Source organism: Macaca nemestrina, chromosome 15, assembly GCF_043159975.1.
Source record: "Macaca nemestrina isolate mMacNem1 chromosome 15, mMacNem.hap1, whole genome shotgun sequence".
NCBI classification, from domain to species: Eukaryota; Metazoa; Chordata; class Mammalia; order Primates; family Cercopithecidae; genus Macaca; species Macaca nemestrina.
In genome coordinates this window covers 2,548,653-2,563,297 of record NC_092139.1, presented here as the reverse complement: position 1 = coordinate 2,563,297, position 14,645 = coordinate 2,548,653, and the positions used below count along the sequence as shown (strand labels likewise).

The following is a 14,645-nucleotide window of genomic DNA, read 5'->3' as shown; positions in this document are numbered from 1 at the left end:
AAACACATACTTAGACACTTCCCCCTTCCACACACACACACACTCTTCCCCTCAATTTCACACACACATACACACTTCCCCATTCTACACACACACTCACTCTCACACACACACTTCCCCTCAATTCCACACACAAAACACTTCCCCCATTCCACACTCACACACTCACACATACACACTTCCCCCATTCCACACACACACTCTCACACACACTTCCCCCTCAATTCCATACACACAAACACATACACACTGCCCCATTCCACACTCACACACTCACAAACACGTACACATTTCCCCCATTCCACACACACACACCTCCCCCTCAGTTCCACATACACACACACACTGCCCCATTCCACACTCACACAATCACAAACACATACACACTTCCCCATTACACACACACACCCCTCCCCCTCAATTCCACAAACACATACACACACACTCAAACAGCACACACTTCCCCCATTCCACACACACACACTCTCACACACTTCTCAATTCCATACACACATACACTTCCCCCATTCCACACACACACACTCACAAACACGTACACATTTCCCCCATTCCACACACACACACCTCCCCCTCAATTCCACACACAAACACATACACACTGCCCCCATTCCACACTCACACAATCACAAACACGTACACACTTCCCCATTACACACACACACCTCCCCCTCAATTCCACAAACACATACACACTCACACTCAAACAGTACACACTTCCTCCATTCCACACACACACACTCTCACACACTTCTCAATTCCACACACACATACACTTCCCCCATTCCACACACACACTCAAACATGTACACACTTCCCTCATTCCACACACACACTCTCAAACACACTTCCTCCTCAATTCCACACTCTTCCACTCACACACTCACACATACATACAAACTCACTTCCACACTCACACTCTCACACCCATACGCACACACACTCCCAATTCCACACATACTCTTCCACTCACACACTCACACTCATTCACTTCCATACACATGCACACACTCCCCCAATTCCACACACACTCTCACACACATTTCCACTCACACGCACGAACACTTCCACACTTACACTCTCATACACACACTTCCAATTCCACACTCTTCCATTCATACACATATTCATTCACACTTCCACACACACTCCCACAATTCCACACACACACTACACATTCACATTCACACTCTCACCCACACACACTCTGCCATACACACTTCCACTCACACACACACAAAACCAGAAAACAAGGGAACAAGCTGTCCCACCTGGGCTGTCCCCTGGGGAGCAGGGGAGAGTGCCTGGGACCGAAAAGCTTTGTAGGGCCTCATGTCACTTTCCTTGGAACCCACCAATGTGGCATGGGTGCATACCGGCTGCAGCTGGGAATCCGAGGTCCCTGGCCAGACCAAGGGCATGAGCAGGGGGCAGCTGGATGCCCGGGCCAGACCAAGGGCATGAGCAGAGGGCAGCTGGATGCCTGGGCCAGACCAAGGGCATGAGCAGGGGGCAGCAGGGGCCAGACCCGGGCCTTGATGGAGGACGATGGAGGCGCAGCTCCTAGACCCAGGCCAGAGGCTGTCTTTGCAGGACATGGTGGAGCCAGCTGGGCTCTCCCCATGGCCCTGGGGGAAGGACTGTCCACGTCCCCGGGGCGCTTGTTACCCTGGTGCGTCCCCCTGCCCCCTGCCCTCTGCCCTACACTGGGCAACCTCACCTGGATCTGCCTCTTCCAGGTGTCACATCATCCTCTCACTTTTTCTGAAGTTGCTTAACTGATCCAAGCAGAGATGGGAGTGCCCAAGGGATGTGCGGTGAGGTCACCGGACAACTCCTCCGTCCCCTGGGCTCTGTGTCCCACCTGAGCAGCACTGGACGAGCCAGTGGCACAAAGACCCTGGTGGAAACATCTGGGGCTCCCTGGTGTGCATCTTGAGTGCCCCCCTGTGTGCTCTTCTGAAGGGTGACCCCAGCCCGGAATGCCCTGATGAGGAGAGGAGGGAGTCAGAGACCGGTTGGGACAGGTGGCCGTCCTCTCCCTGTGCGGCGAGGTGGGCAGAGAGCTCAGGGTGCTTCATTTACCAGGACGGAAACCTTGCCTGCATCTGAGAGTACACTGGTGGTGCTATCTCCTTCAGGCATGGCTGGATCCAGGAGCCCAATGGCTACCATCAGAACTGGTGTCCCCACCCTGGGCTCAGCCTGCCGTCCTCTCAGGCAGCACTTACCCTTGGCATGGCACCTCCAGGCTGACATCCCAGCTCAGACCTGGGGTCCATGAAGGGCCCAAGTATGATCTGACTGATTATGGCCAGGCGATGAGTGATGCCCAGGCGATGAGTGATGCCCAGGTCCCAGTCACATGCCCTATCTGGGGCAAGAGATGGGCTCAGCCTAGTACCAACCTATGGGTAGTTCCCAAAGGAGGATTCAGGGCTGTTCCTAGGATATGTGGTGGATGCTGGGCAGAGCCCTGGCAATGCTCGCACGCCCTCCAAACAGCTTTCCCTTGCTCTGCCTCCTCTGAGCCTCACCAAGCCCCCAGGAAGTTGAGGCTCGAGTGCCTCTGTGGCCTACTTAGGACCTCCATCAGCACCTAGGACCTCCATCAGCACCTAGGACCTCCATCAGCACCTAGGACCTCCATCAGCACCTAGGACCTCCATCAGCACCTAGGACCTCCATCAGCAAAGGCTGGGTATAGACCCCTATGGGCTCCAGGTACCACCCCAACTCCCAGCCATCTGCCCAGACTGACCCACACCCACCTCCTGCAGATGCCCTGGGCATTACTGAACCCCTATTTCCTGAAGCCAGCCAGCAGGTGGGAGCATCGGCCAGCATGGTCCTCCCTGGCCCCAGGGATCTCCCAGCCCTGGGGCATGGGACTCCTGGGCAGACTGCCTTCCCCCAGCTTGTGCAGGCTGGCACCAGGCACAGGAGCCCAGCACAGGGCATCTTATCAGCCCCTCCATCTCTTCCCCAGAACAGGCCCAGCCTGCTCGCCCGGCCTGTCACCATGCCTGGCAGGGATGGCATCACCTGGCTGACTGCATGCAACTGCTGAAACCCCATGGGCCCTGCTTCCAGTGCCGCACCCTCCTCGCCCAGGATGGCTGCAGAATTTACCAGGTACCCCACGGACCCTGCTTCCTGGGCCGCACCCTCCTCGCCCAGGATGGCTGCAGGATTCACCAGGTCCTCCGCACAGTGAAAATGTGAGCTCCTTGCCCCAAGATGATGAAGAATTTCAAGATGGGAATGGTAGAGTGGTAAATTAACCTCAGGTGCCATGGGACAGCACAGGTTGGGTGCTGTGAGCCCTGCATGAAGCTCCCGGTGGGTATAGCTCCGCCTCATGGGTCACCCCTCTCTACCATGACCATGAGGACTGGGCTGGGCATGCAGTGCCCTGCTGTGACCCCTGATGCATAGACCGCCAGCCATCTCCTCCACCCACTCCCTGACCTCCTCTCCCAGGGGTGCAACTGGGGGAGTACACCCATCCCCAGAAGAACCCCAAATCTCTGGCTGGCTGTCTCTTACCCAACTCCCATCCCCAGCTCCAGCTGAGGGCAAGCGTGCTGCTGGGCTCTCCCGAGGAAAACCCATGGTGCCGCCCTCAGGCCCCCGGCAGCTCCTCAACCTGGGCCCCATCTCTGCCCCCATCTTGGCTCCCCAGGCATATTTAAACTTTGCCCCTCCCACCCCCATGCCTGGCGGATCCCCTGGCACTGAGGCCCAGCCAGTGGCTCCAGCCAACGCACTTGGCTCCCGCAGCAAGTTAAATCTAACCTAGCCCAGCTGTCTCTCCTCCGGCTCCCACCTGCCCCTCCCATTCCCTGCAGGGATGTGCCCACACCCTGCCCACCCTACACAGGCCCTCAGGAAGGGTGCAGAGGTTCCCTAGGGTCCCCCACTTTCCCACGCTAGGAAAGCCCTTTGCCTAGCAGCCTCTGGGGTGAGTGCCCTGCTTCTGGAGGCACCCCAGCGCCCAGGGTGGGGCCAGCAGAGTGCAGCAGGTTTTCAACAGGTATTTCGAGAAGGAGCAGGAACCCACTTCCCATCAGTCAGGGCGCAGCCAGGAAGAGGGAAACTCCAGGGCCAACACTGAAGTGGCCACTGCAGCACCACGCTGGGGCATGGGGTCGGAGCACAGCCCTCGTGCCACAGGCATGCCAGGGAATGTGCACCAGGTGCTCTGTCTTGCATCCGCGGCTGTCGGTTCTTCTGAGGCAGGGCAGTTATGGGTCACTTCCGGAGATGTCCACATTTCCGGGCCTGGGATGGTCTAGGCCTGGCTGTGAGGCCATCTCTAACCTGCTCCCTGTAGCCCCATGTTTTGTTTAGGCTGGCAATGCACTTAGCTAAAATGCTGCTATCCTACCAAAAGTGGCATAGGATGGAGCTCTGGCCAGTGAGAAGTGACACACCCAGAAGTGCTGGGTGTGTCTTCAGGGACAGATCCTCAAAGGGAGCTGACTCATCTAGGGGGCAGCACTTTTGCTCTTCCTCTTTTCCTTCCTCCTTTCTGGTCAGCTGTGCTTGTGATGGCTGGAGCACCAGCAGCTGTTTTGGGCCAGGAGGTGACACTGAGGCTGGAAGCCAGCACTAGGAGAGTGATACAGTAAGGTAGGAGCTGTGTCCCTGAGGATGCATGATACCCTGCCAGCCGGACAGCCTAGGCCTGTGTCACCTGAGAGAAAAGTACATTTCTACCCTGTCAAAGCCTCTGTTATTCTGAGCTTTCTCAGGAATGCAGCTCTAACCAGTCCTAAAGGGCAGGCAGCCATGTTGGCTCAAATGCTTCCCCCAGCAAGGCAAGAAGCCACTCCAGTGTCCTGCAAGAAACTTCATAGAGCCGGGCGCGGTGGCTCAAGCCTGTAATCCCAGCACTTTGGGAGGCCGAGACGGGCGGATCACGAGGTCAGGAGATCGAGACCATCCTGGCTAATACGGTGAAACCCCGTCTCTACTAAAAATACAAAAAACTAGCCGGGCGAGGTGGTGGACGCCTGTAGTCCCAGCTACTCGGGAGGCTGAGGCAGGAGAATGGCGTGAACCCGGGAGGCGGAGCTTGCAGTGAGCCGAGATCCAGCCACTGCACTCCAGCCTGGGTGACAGAGCGAGACTCTGTCTCAAAAAAAAAAAAAAACAACAACAAAAAAAGAAACTTCATAGAAAAAGGGCTTCCATCCTCATATGCCGGGGGTCTGCATCAGGCCCTTTCTGGGCCCTGGAGCCTCCATGTGCCCCTGAGTGGGGCGGGCTCTGGTTCCTGGGCCCTGGAGCCGCCATGTGCTCCTGAGTGGGGCGGGCGCTGGTTCCTGGGCTCTGGAGCCGCCATGTGCCCCTGAGTGGGGCGGGCGCTGGTTCCTGGGCCCTGGAGCCTCCAAGTGCCCCTGAGTGGTGCAGGCGCTGGGAAGCCTAAGGCTGGGGAGGGCCCCTGTTCACTTTGTTTAGTTTTCTCCACTTGACTGAGGAACCCCTTCCTCCAGAAACAAGGAATTACAGCCGGAAAGACCTCTGGGAAGGCCGCCTTCTCCGCCCTTCACTGTGGGGTGGGGCGTGTCCCTGAGCTGCTGCACTCAGAGGAGCTGGGCCTGGCCCTGGGCATGCAGCAAGCACTCAGGAGAGGCTGCGGCTGCTGCCAGCTCTGTGAGCGGGAAACTGGGGGCCTTCTCCCCTCTCCCCAGCTCCTCATTCCACCTGCTCTGGAGCTGTGGCCTGAGCCCCACGCTGGCCCTCTGCTCAGGTGGGCCTGTTCCCGGGCAGGTCTCAGTGCCCAGGAGTGGAGAGGGGGGCTGTGGAGACAGGTGGGGTCACCCCAGGAAGAGTGGGTTTGCAAAGCTGCAGCAGCAAGGAAGCTGTGGGGTAAAAAGTTTATAAGAGGAACACTATTTTTTTCTTTTGGCAGAATTTAATGGGTGCAGATTGTTCAGGTCCCAAAGATATGGGGAAAAAAAAAAGAGAAAGAAAAAGCCCTTTGCTGCTGCTATTGATAACTTGTCTCGCTTCACGTGGTGGGTTCAAAACTAAAAATACTTCCTCCCAACGGTAGAGAAGCCAGGGCTGTCACGTTGCAGAGGAGACTGGAGAGCTGCGGTGGGGAGGGGTCAGCTGCGGCCACGTGAGGGCCAGAGCCAGGCCTCAGTGGCCACCCCTCTCTGGCTGCCCAGGCTGCATCCACACAGAAGATTCCATGGCTTTCCATAAAAGAGAGTGGGAGAATGTCCTCTCTAAAGGCCTGGGGAGTGCCTGGGGAGAGGAGACAGCCTCACCCGGGGCTCACCAACCAGCAGCTGCCAGCCAGGCCAGCAATGCCAAGGCACCCGGCGTTCCTGGAAGCCAACCCGTTTGATCTAATGGGGCAGCTGTGGGTGCAGACCTAGATAAAGAGATAAACCCAGACCCAGAAACCTGGGGGAGGAGGTAAGAGTGGAGCGGGGGAAAGGGCGGTGGGTCGTGGGCGGGACTGGTGCTGCCAGGCCCTGGGCAAGCTGCTTCTGTGCTCTAAGCCTCAGTTTCCCCATCCAAAAGGTGGGAGCAACAACCTCTCTTCCGCCTCCTTCACAGTGAGGGGAAAGGAAGCGGGATGACATAGATGTGGCTGGGACTGCTGGACCCCGCACGCCAGCCCTGGGAGGCATGTGGGTCATGAAATCCTCCCACTGGTGACCTGCCCCGTGGTGAGGGAGGGAGAGAGCTTCTCCCCTCCTCGGCTAAGAGGACGGAGGGAGGATCCTAGAAATTCTGTCAGGAAGCAGAAATTTGGTCTGAGAGCAGTGCAGGTGGGAGCAGACTCCCCCAAATCACCTGCAGGATGAGCATTTCTCAGGCTCTGGAGAGCATGTGTGGGGGTGCAGCAGCCACAGCCATGGGAACTCCTGGGCCTGTTCATGTGTGGATCCCGGTCCGGGAGCCTGGGTGGAGCTCTGCCTTGTGGACAAGCTCCTGGCCAGGCCTGGTCCACCAGACCTCCCCATGCCTGGAGTGCCTCCTTGTGCCTGGAGCTGTGCTGGGCCCTTTCTCATTGCAGGGCTGGGGGAGTCCCTTAACCTGTCTGGGGCTCAGTCTGCTCATCTGTAAAGTGGGAATGATAGCACCTGGTACCCACTTGATTGGCTGCTGCAAACATGAAACCACATGGGCCTGTAAATCACAGGGCACTCGGCCGCCATCATCATCATCATCGTCTTCATCATCATGGCCCCAGCTCGTCCATCTTTGTTGTCTTCTCCACTCCCATCTTTCATCCTTGCAGAACTGTGCCTCTCGAATTGGCCTCGTGACCTAGCAAATATCATGATGAAGATGCCTAAGTTGGTCTCAAGGAACCCTCCTTATTACCCACCAACCGAGGGAGGATTCTCGCCTAGTCCCAGCAACTGGCCCCAGGGAGGAAGCGCCCTTCCCAGTCGTGGAACGTCTCCAGCGCTGGCTGATGGCAGACTACCCTTGGAACTCAGTTACTGCATCTGTCAAGAGGGGTGAAACCTCTGTTCCAGCCCAGAGGCCATCTGAGATCACATCCCCCACCGCCAAGGCCAGGGTGGATCTCCCTGCTTGGCCCTGGGGTGGTCCCTGGGCAGATGAGAGGGTCCTTCTACCTGAGTCTCTGAGGCTGCCCTCACTGGAGAGCTCATGGTCAAGGGGTGGGCAGGCAGGTTGGAGTCCCTCAAGGGCACAGGGGTTAGAGTCTTATAGACTTAGGGTGAGGGGCATGGAGAGTGGTGGCTTCTGGGACCCTGCGCTGGCCCTGGCCAGGCCCACAGGGGAAACTGTGCAGTGCGGTCATCTCCGTGGCAACTGGCCTCATCGTCCTTGTCCTGGCTTGGGGGCCGAATGCCTTCCCTTCCCTTTCACCGGCTGGAGTCGCTTTCTTCAGAGGTAACCATGGCAACCCCTTTGTTTCTGAGGCCTGCCCGCCCTCCTCCCCGTTTTCTCTTCAGGAGAGGCTCATCCAGCTCCTTCCTAGTCCTGGCACGTCTCTAGTGGCGCCGGCTGACAGTGGCCCACCAGTGAGTGGGGCCAGTCCCTGGGGTGGGGGAGAATGGCCCTGCTGGGCCCAGAGATGTGGTCTGGACCCCGCCCCTGCCACAGGGGCCGCGTTCATTGGCTCACTCATGCCCTGACATTGATAGAGAGTACCCGCGTCTGCCACGGGGCCACAGATGGGGCGAAGGCCTGTCCCTGCCCCCACGGTCCTGCTAGGGGCAGCCTGGAAGTGGGGGGACAAGGCCTGAGGAGGGGGTGCAGAGGCCCAACGGGGGCTGGCTCTGCTGCAGAACGCGCTGTGGGGTCATGGGTCATTCGCCAGGGCTCTCAAGGCCACAGGGAGCCCAGGACTCTTGGCTCTACCTCAAACGGGCTGAAGCAGAAACAAGCATGTGGTTCACATAACTGAAAAGTCAAGGAAGGCACCTGCTGAGGTGCAGCAGGGTCCACGTGACCTGGCCGTGGTTGCTTCGGCTTTCCTCTGGGCTGGCTTCATTCTCGCGCAGCCCTGTTCTCTGGTGGTGGGATGTGGAAGAGTGGCCCCTTCGCTGTCTCACCTAACCCAGCTCTGGAGAGGTCTGTGGGCAGATGGGAGAGTCATTTGACTTCAGCTTCCCCTCTGGTCTGAACTCCGACCCTACAGCAAAAGTCCCAGGACTGAGCCTCTTTGGCTAGAACTGCGTCACAGGCTGACCCCTAAACCAACTGCTGGGACTCTAGGTAGCCAGCCTGGTTCATGCCACTCCACTCACCTCAAACCAGACCATGACTTAAATGAGATGATGACAGGGGAACCCTGGTTTGCAAATGAAACTCCGGGTGCACACAGACTCAGAGAGGTTAATTAATTTGTCCAAATCCACACAGCTGGTAAAAAATGCAAGCTCCAGGTCTGATTCCAGAACTTCTGGGCTTAACCATGGAGCCACTGTAGGTCAGTGAGAGTCCAAAGGGCTTTAAGTATGGTAGTGAAACGATCAGGGATGCAGCTGGAGGGCTAAATTGGCGCTGGATTTTGGTTGGCGGTAAATGGCATGCAAAGGAGGCGGATATTCAGGATTTGGTAGGACAGTGGGAGCAGCTACGAGCCAGTTATCACAAGGTCCCCAGCATTTGTGGGAAAAGGCCCCCCGGGCTTTGGGTAGCCGAGAGGTGGGCCTCGCAGGCCCGCACCGCCGCCAGGACGCAATGCACCTGCGGGCGGAGCGCCCACGCCCCGGGCCACCTGACTCACTGTTTGTCAACTCTGCTCTCCGCAGCCACGCCCTTTCCTCCTTCCCTCCCTCCCCTTTTGGCTCAGGGGCTGCATAACCCCGCCTCTCTCCTGCTGTGACTGGCTGTCCTCCCCGTCACTCCGCTACGTGGGCGGGGCACAGGTAGAGGCCCCTCCGCGAAGGGATTAGCATAGTCCCGCCCCCCGGCGCGAGCCTCGGGCCGGGCGCTGATTGGGCGGGCGGCGGCCGACGCGGCGGCGCCGGGCGCAGCCAGTGGCAGGCGCGGGCTGTCAGTCGGCGAGGCGGCGGGCCGCACTTCCGCCTCGGTGTCAGTGGGTCGCGGGCCTGCGGGGCGGGGGCGGGGCGGCAACGAGCTCGGCCGGCAACCGAGGGACCCGCGTCCAGGTGAGTGGCCCCCGCCGCCGCCACGCGAAGGCCCGGGACCCCGGCGAGCTGCGGGACCTGGGCCGCGGGCTGGGGCCGGGGTGGGGAGAGGAGGGGAGGGCGGGCCGGACAGGACCCGGGTCCGCAGGCCGTCTCCAGCCCCGGCCCCGGCCTCGACCCCCACAGGGAGGCGCGCCCGGCCTAGGCCGCAGCCTGGCGCCCCGGGAAAACTTTGGGAGGAAAGTTGCGACCGGGCCTGGGGCCTGGGCCTGGGTCCCGCGGCCCCCGCACCCCTCCCCCTGCGGTCGCCCGGCAACTGCGGTCCCGGGACCCGCGACCCGGCTCCCCGAGGCCCCCGGCCCCGCTGCTGCCCCGCCGAGCAGGAAGTGGGGACGGACGCACCTGCTGGCCGACTCGCCCTCTCTCACCAGCTCACCGGGAACAGGGAAGGATTTCGTACGCATTTAGGGCGATCCTGTAGGTGAGGAGGGCGAGTTCCGCCGGGAGGAAGGGCAGGGAGACGCAGCCCCACTCCGAGCCTGCTCTTCTTGTCCCGCAGGCCTGTGTCTTCCCAGGGAGGGTGCCCGCGGGCCCTCGTCCATTCCCCTGGGCTCTGTTTTTGGTTTTAATTTATAAACCTTAGCAGACTACACACGGTTGAGAACTTGCTACCTAGCACCTATCTTTGGTAATGTAATTTTAAGAGGTTCCATCTTTCGTCAGTTATATTTTGGTACTCAGAAGAATACGTCTTTAGACTTTCCAAGTTTATAAGCCCAGGCCAAGACTGTTAGGTCGTCACAGCACCTCAGCCTCCCCGCTTCATCGGGGGACCGGCGGCGAGGTGGTGGGTGTCGGGGTGTTGCAGGCTCTCCTGGGGTGAGGGTCACCTCCCAGGGGCGTTTTTATCTGAACCGTCCTCTAGGACAGGCCCTGGCCTGGCTCCGGCAACTTTGGGATGATTGCCCGGGACGCCTGGAGAAGGGGTCCCGTTCGGTTTGGTTGGACAGACGTTTCTCGAATGCCTGCTGCGGGCCTGGCTGGGTGCTGTGCGGCCTTCCCACCCGCTGGATTTGTGGTGAGAACAGCAGAGAGTTGAGCAGCCCGAAACTGGCGCAGGGGCCACATGCTGGGTAGCCATGGCCGTCCCTGCTGCCCTTCCTAACTGGTGCCCAGGGCCCCTTTTCCGGCTGTCAGCCTCAGCTCCTTCGTCGGACACGTAGCACTTTGCTGATAAGAGGAGCAAAGCAGATCATTTTCTTGTTTTATGTTTTGAGATGGAGTCTCGCTCTGTCACCCAGGCTGGTGTGCAGTGGTGCGATCTCAACTCGCTGCAACCTCCGTCTCCCGGCTTGAAGCCATTCTCCTGCCTCAGCCTCCTGAGTAGCTGGGACCACAGGCGCCGGCCACCATGCCTGCCTAATTTTTTTATTTTTAGTAGAGATGGGGTTTCACCAAGTTGGCCAGGCTGTCTCGAACTCCTGATCTCAAGGGATCCACCTGCCTCAGCCTCCCAAAGTGCTGGGATTCCAGGTGTGAGCCTCCGTGCCCTGCCACGAAATCATTTTCTACCTCAGTCCCTGACACCTAGTACATGCCCCGGAATACCAGTTCCCTTCCCCTTGTTGAGGACAGGAACTTCGTCGGAGGCACTTCCTCCCTGCCCAGCCCAGTGCCCGCCACAGTGTTGTCTTTTAGAATGTGGCGAAGAGTGAGGGAGTGACTGAGTCTCCCTCATAGGCTTTACTTTGTTTTCTTCATGTGTCCATCTATTAATGACGGCTCTTACCTGAGCAGACAATAATATTTAATACTGATTGTTCCAGTACTGTTACGAGCATGTTGTATTCTCTTTCTTCGTGTGATCTTCCCACTCGACAGGTGAGCTTCCCACTCGAGTGTGAACAGCCCACTTGACAGGTACTGACATTATCGTTAGGTCATTCATGAGGAAGCTGAGGAACAGAGAGGTTAAGTAACTTGCCCAAACCACACAGCAATAAATTATGAAATATGAATTTGAACCCAGGCTCCAGGGTTCACACTCTTAAACACTACCCTGTACTGCCTTTTAATATCAAGATTTTCATTTAACATTTTTGTTTAGAATATTCTAATCATGCTGCATTACTGTGTGTCAGAATTTTGTTTTTTTGCTACATATAGAACTAACACACTCTCCTTTTTTGTGAAGCTGAGTGTTTACAAAGCCATTTCATTTCTTCTGAAATACGGTAATTTACCGTTTGGCTATTCAGGATTTTGCCAGAATACCTTCCCTGCCACCCACCTCCTTTGTTACTGGCAGATTCAGTGGTGGTCTCTGTGTGAAGAGGGAGGGTTGGGAGGCATGGGTGCTGACAGGTGTGCAGTCCAGAGTCTGAGGTCTCCGTTCTGAGTTCAGTTCCAGTGGACTTCACACACGGCCTTAGAGTACACACGTAGGACATTTTTCTTCCCTGCCTCGAGTGCATTGAGAGGGTCAGACCCTGCTGTGTTCCACATATTAATGAGGGGTCCTGTTTGAATGTGAAAAAATGCCACTTGACTTCCATCCCAGTGTCTCTTCTCCGTGCCCTCCAGGAGGTACCAGCAGATGGGTCTTGGATTTGTCCTTAAAACTTGCTTGGCCGGGCGCAGTGGCTCAAGCCTGTAATCCCAGCACTTTGGGAGGCCAAGGCGGGTGGATCACGAGGTCAGGAGTTCAAGAACAGCTTGGCTAACACGGTGAAACCCTGTCTCTACTAAAAATATAAAAAATTAGCCGGGCGCGGTGGTGGGCGCCTGTGGTCCCAGCTACTCAGGAGGCTGAGGCAGGAGAATGGCGTGGGCCCGGGAGGCGGAGCTTGCAGTGAGCCGAGATTGCGCCACTGCACTCCAGCCTGGGCGACAGAGCGAGACTCCGTCTCAAAAAAAAAAACTTGCTCGACTTTTAATGGAGTTTTAGTACATTCAACCAATTACAAAAGTGACAATTTGTATAAGAGAACTGTTGACACATTTTAGGTTCTTATGCTGTCTTCACACAGGGAACCTGCCGCCTCCTCAAGGTGATTTCTTTAGTGTCCCCGTGCAAGCTGTGTCTTGTCTGGCCGTGCCTTCCTGAGTCACAGCATCTTTGCGAAGGGTGTGCGCCAGAGCAGGGCTCTGGGGTCCTGTGTGGGTTCCCACTGGCTCCTGCCTTCAGTGTCTTTGCCTGCAAGACGGATTCTTGTGTGGAATCTGTGTGAAAATGTAGCATCGAGTGTCCGATGTGTCGTGGCTGCTTGGGACACCCTTGGTTCCACCACCTGCTGAACCTGGAGCCGCTCAGCAGTGCAGCAGCCACACCCTCAGGTGTCGCAGGGTCTTTTCATATGTCTGCCCCCCGCTTGAATGGTCACTTCTTCAAGAGCGACTTGTTTCAAACAGAACACAGCTCTGTCAGGCAAGGGTTTTCTCGGCGTCCGTGCTGAGGGGCACCTGTGTGTGTGTCAGTGGCGCCGGGGCCTCTGTGGGCAGTGCGGCTGGGTGTGGGCTGATTTTCTCCTAATCATTGTCATACTTCCTGTTTGGGTGTTGACATTTCGTTTAGTGTTTAGCACTGATTGTCAAGTACAAGGTTTAATTCCAAAATGTAGTACATTTTCAAGTTGATTTATAACCTTATCTACACTGAAAGGAAGTCAGTGTTTGAACATGATTGATTATTAAAAGGGACTTAAGTCCTGAGTTAATATGGTAGGTTCTGGTTTGATGGTTTAAATGTACTTTCCACATATGCTAGTTCATTTGTATCTCTGCTGTGACTTTGCTTTTTCAGAGTGTTCTTGCTGGTAAGTTTCAGGCGTGGTGTCACGGCCTCTCGGGCTGCTGGTTTGGGCTAGGGTCCCACTGTGGAAGTGTGGCAGTGTCCAGGCCCACCCCTGCAGCTCTTGATAAGAAACATCTGTTAAATGGTTCACGGCACTGTTTCCGTGAACTTTTTGGCACTTCTTTCCTTTTCCTTCCAGATTCAGAAAAGAACTTGGGATCATTTAGCAGAATTTCACAGCATCCTCGTTCTTTCAACTGGAGCTTCTGTGGATGCAAATCCCGTGACCTCTGAGTTGAGCTGAGCGGTGGAAGTGAGCTTTTATGAGGGACTGGATCTGAGACTTGTGCCTGATGCGTGTGGCTGTTTCTCTTTGCTTGCGTTCTTTTTTCAGTGGAACACTTGCTTGATTTATTTTGAGAAACAAACTCTGGGGTCAGTCCTGTTGAGCTAGTGGCTGGCTCCATAGTTTGGGGCCTGAAGAGGGTCCTGCACCTCAGGGCCTGTGGCGGTCGTCGGGGTCGGGCCTCTCTCCTGGGTGTAAGGTGTGTGCTTCTCACCTGCGCACTGCGGGCCTGGGCGCTGTGGCCCCGACGCTGAGGCAAGTCGGGTGGGAAGGGTCTGAGGGGCTCTTGGCTGAACAGACACTGAGTACATTTCTTTATCAGAGGGGCTGGGACTGTAGCTTTCGGGGTGCGCAGAGAACGCTGTTGTGGGCTGAGACGAGGAGTTCTTGGGCAGCACCAGGCAGGGAGGACTGCAGTGTGTCGGGAGTTGTGTGGAGTTTTGGTTCCAAAAAAGACGGAGGCAACTGTAGAGGAAGGAGGACTGTGGTGTGGAGGTGAGTGCCTGTGCCTTGTACTGAATAAACCTAAGGCTGATCCAAGGCTGAGCATGAGAAAGAGCCCGCTGTAACCTGGGACCTCGTGCCACTGTGCTGGGCCGGACAGCGGCTTCCGTTTTTGCCTTAAAACCAGGGTGACTGTGATTCAGTGACATTTCGGTGACTCCGATAATGATGGCGATAATGATGGCAGGTGTCAGGTGTGTGCGGGGCGTGGGGCTACCCTCTTCTTATGAAAGAGGACATGGGCTGGATTTGTGGTGGTGAGCTCCTGCGAGCGCCCTGGCTCTGGCTTGGCCTCTCTTGATGATATGGCAGAGCCAGGAGTCTCGCTGTAATCATCACCTGTCTTCCAAGTAAGTCTCACCTGTGAGAAATGCTGGAACACCTG

General features: G+C 57.0%; 1 protein-coding gene and 2 long non-coding RNA genes across 9 annotated transcripts in view; 2 read left to right on the top strand and 1 right to left on the bottom strand.

The window, feature by feature from the left end:
• The first annotated feature begins 3,348 nt into the window (after positions 1 to 3,348).
• On the top strand, positions 3,349 to 4,207 carry LOC105470728 (putative uncharacterized protein FLJ44790). Its single transcript, XR_011614283.1, has 2 exons — positions 3,349 to 3,364; positions 3,502 to 4,207. It is a non-coding gene; the product is annotated as a putative uncharacterized protein FLJ44790 (long non-coding RNA).
• Positions 4,208 to 5,903: 1,696 nt separating this feature from the next.
• Positions 5,904 to 10,074, bottom strand: LOC105470537 (uncharacterized). 5 transcript variants are annotated; one of them, XR_011613170.1, is made up of 4 exons: positions 8,772 to 9,023; positions 8,446 to 8,597; positions 7,139 to 7,314; positions 5,904 to 6,279 (listed from the first exon to the last, which is right to left on the bottom strand). It is a non-coding gene; the product is annotated as an uncharacterized lncRNA (long non-coding RNA). The 5 variants fall into 5 exon arrangements; XR_980567.3 differs by lacking the exons at positions 8,446 to 8,597; positions 8,772 to 9,023 and adding an exon at positions 10,020 to 10,074 and having other exon boundaries at positions 5,905 to 6,279; XR_980565.3 differs by lacking the exon at positions 8,446 to 8,597 and having other exon boundaries at positions 5,906 to 6,279.
• Positions 9,517 to 14,645, top strand: part of LOC105470538 (oxysterol binding protein like 2) — a 58,870-nt gene continuing 53,741 nt past the window's right edge. For 2 of the 3 annotated variants that reach the window (XM_011722626.3, XM_011722624.2), the window contains exon 1: positions 9,517 to 9,638. The gene's annotated coding sequence lies outside the window, so the exon portion shown is untranslated. Of the gene's footprint in view, positions 9,639 to 9,957; positions 10,099 to 14,645 lie in introns of those variants that run through there. The other variant, XM_011722625.3, reaches the window with a different exon arrangement.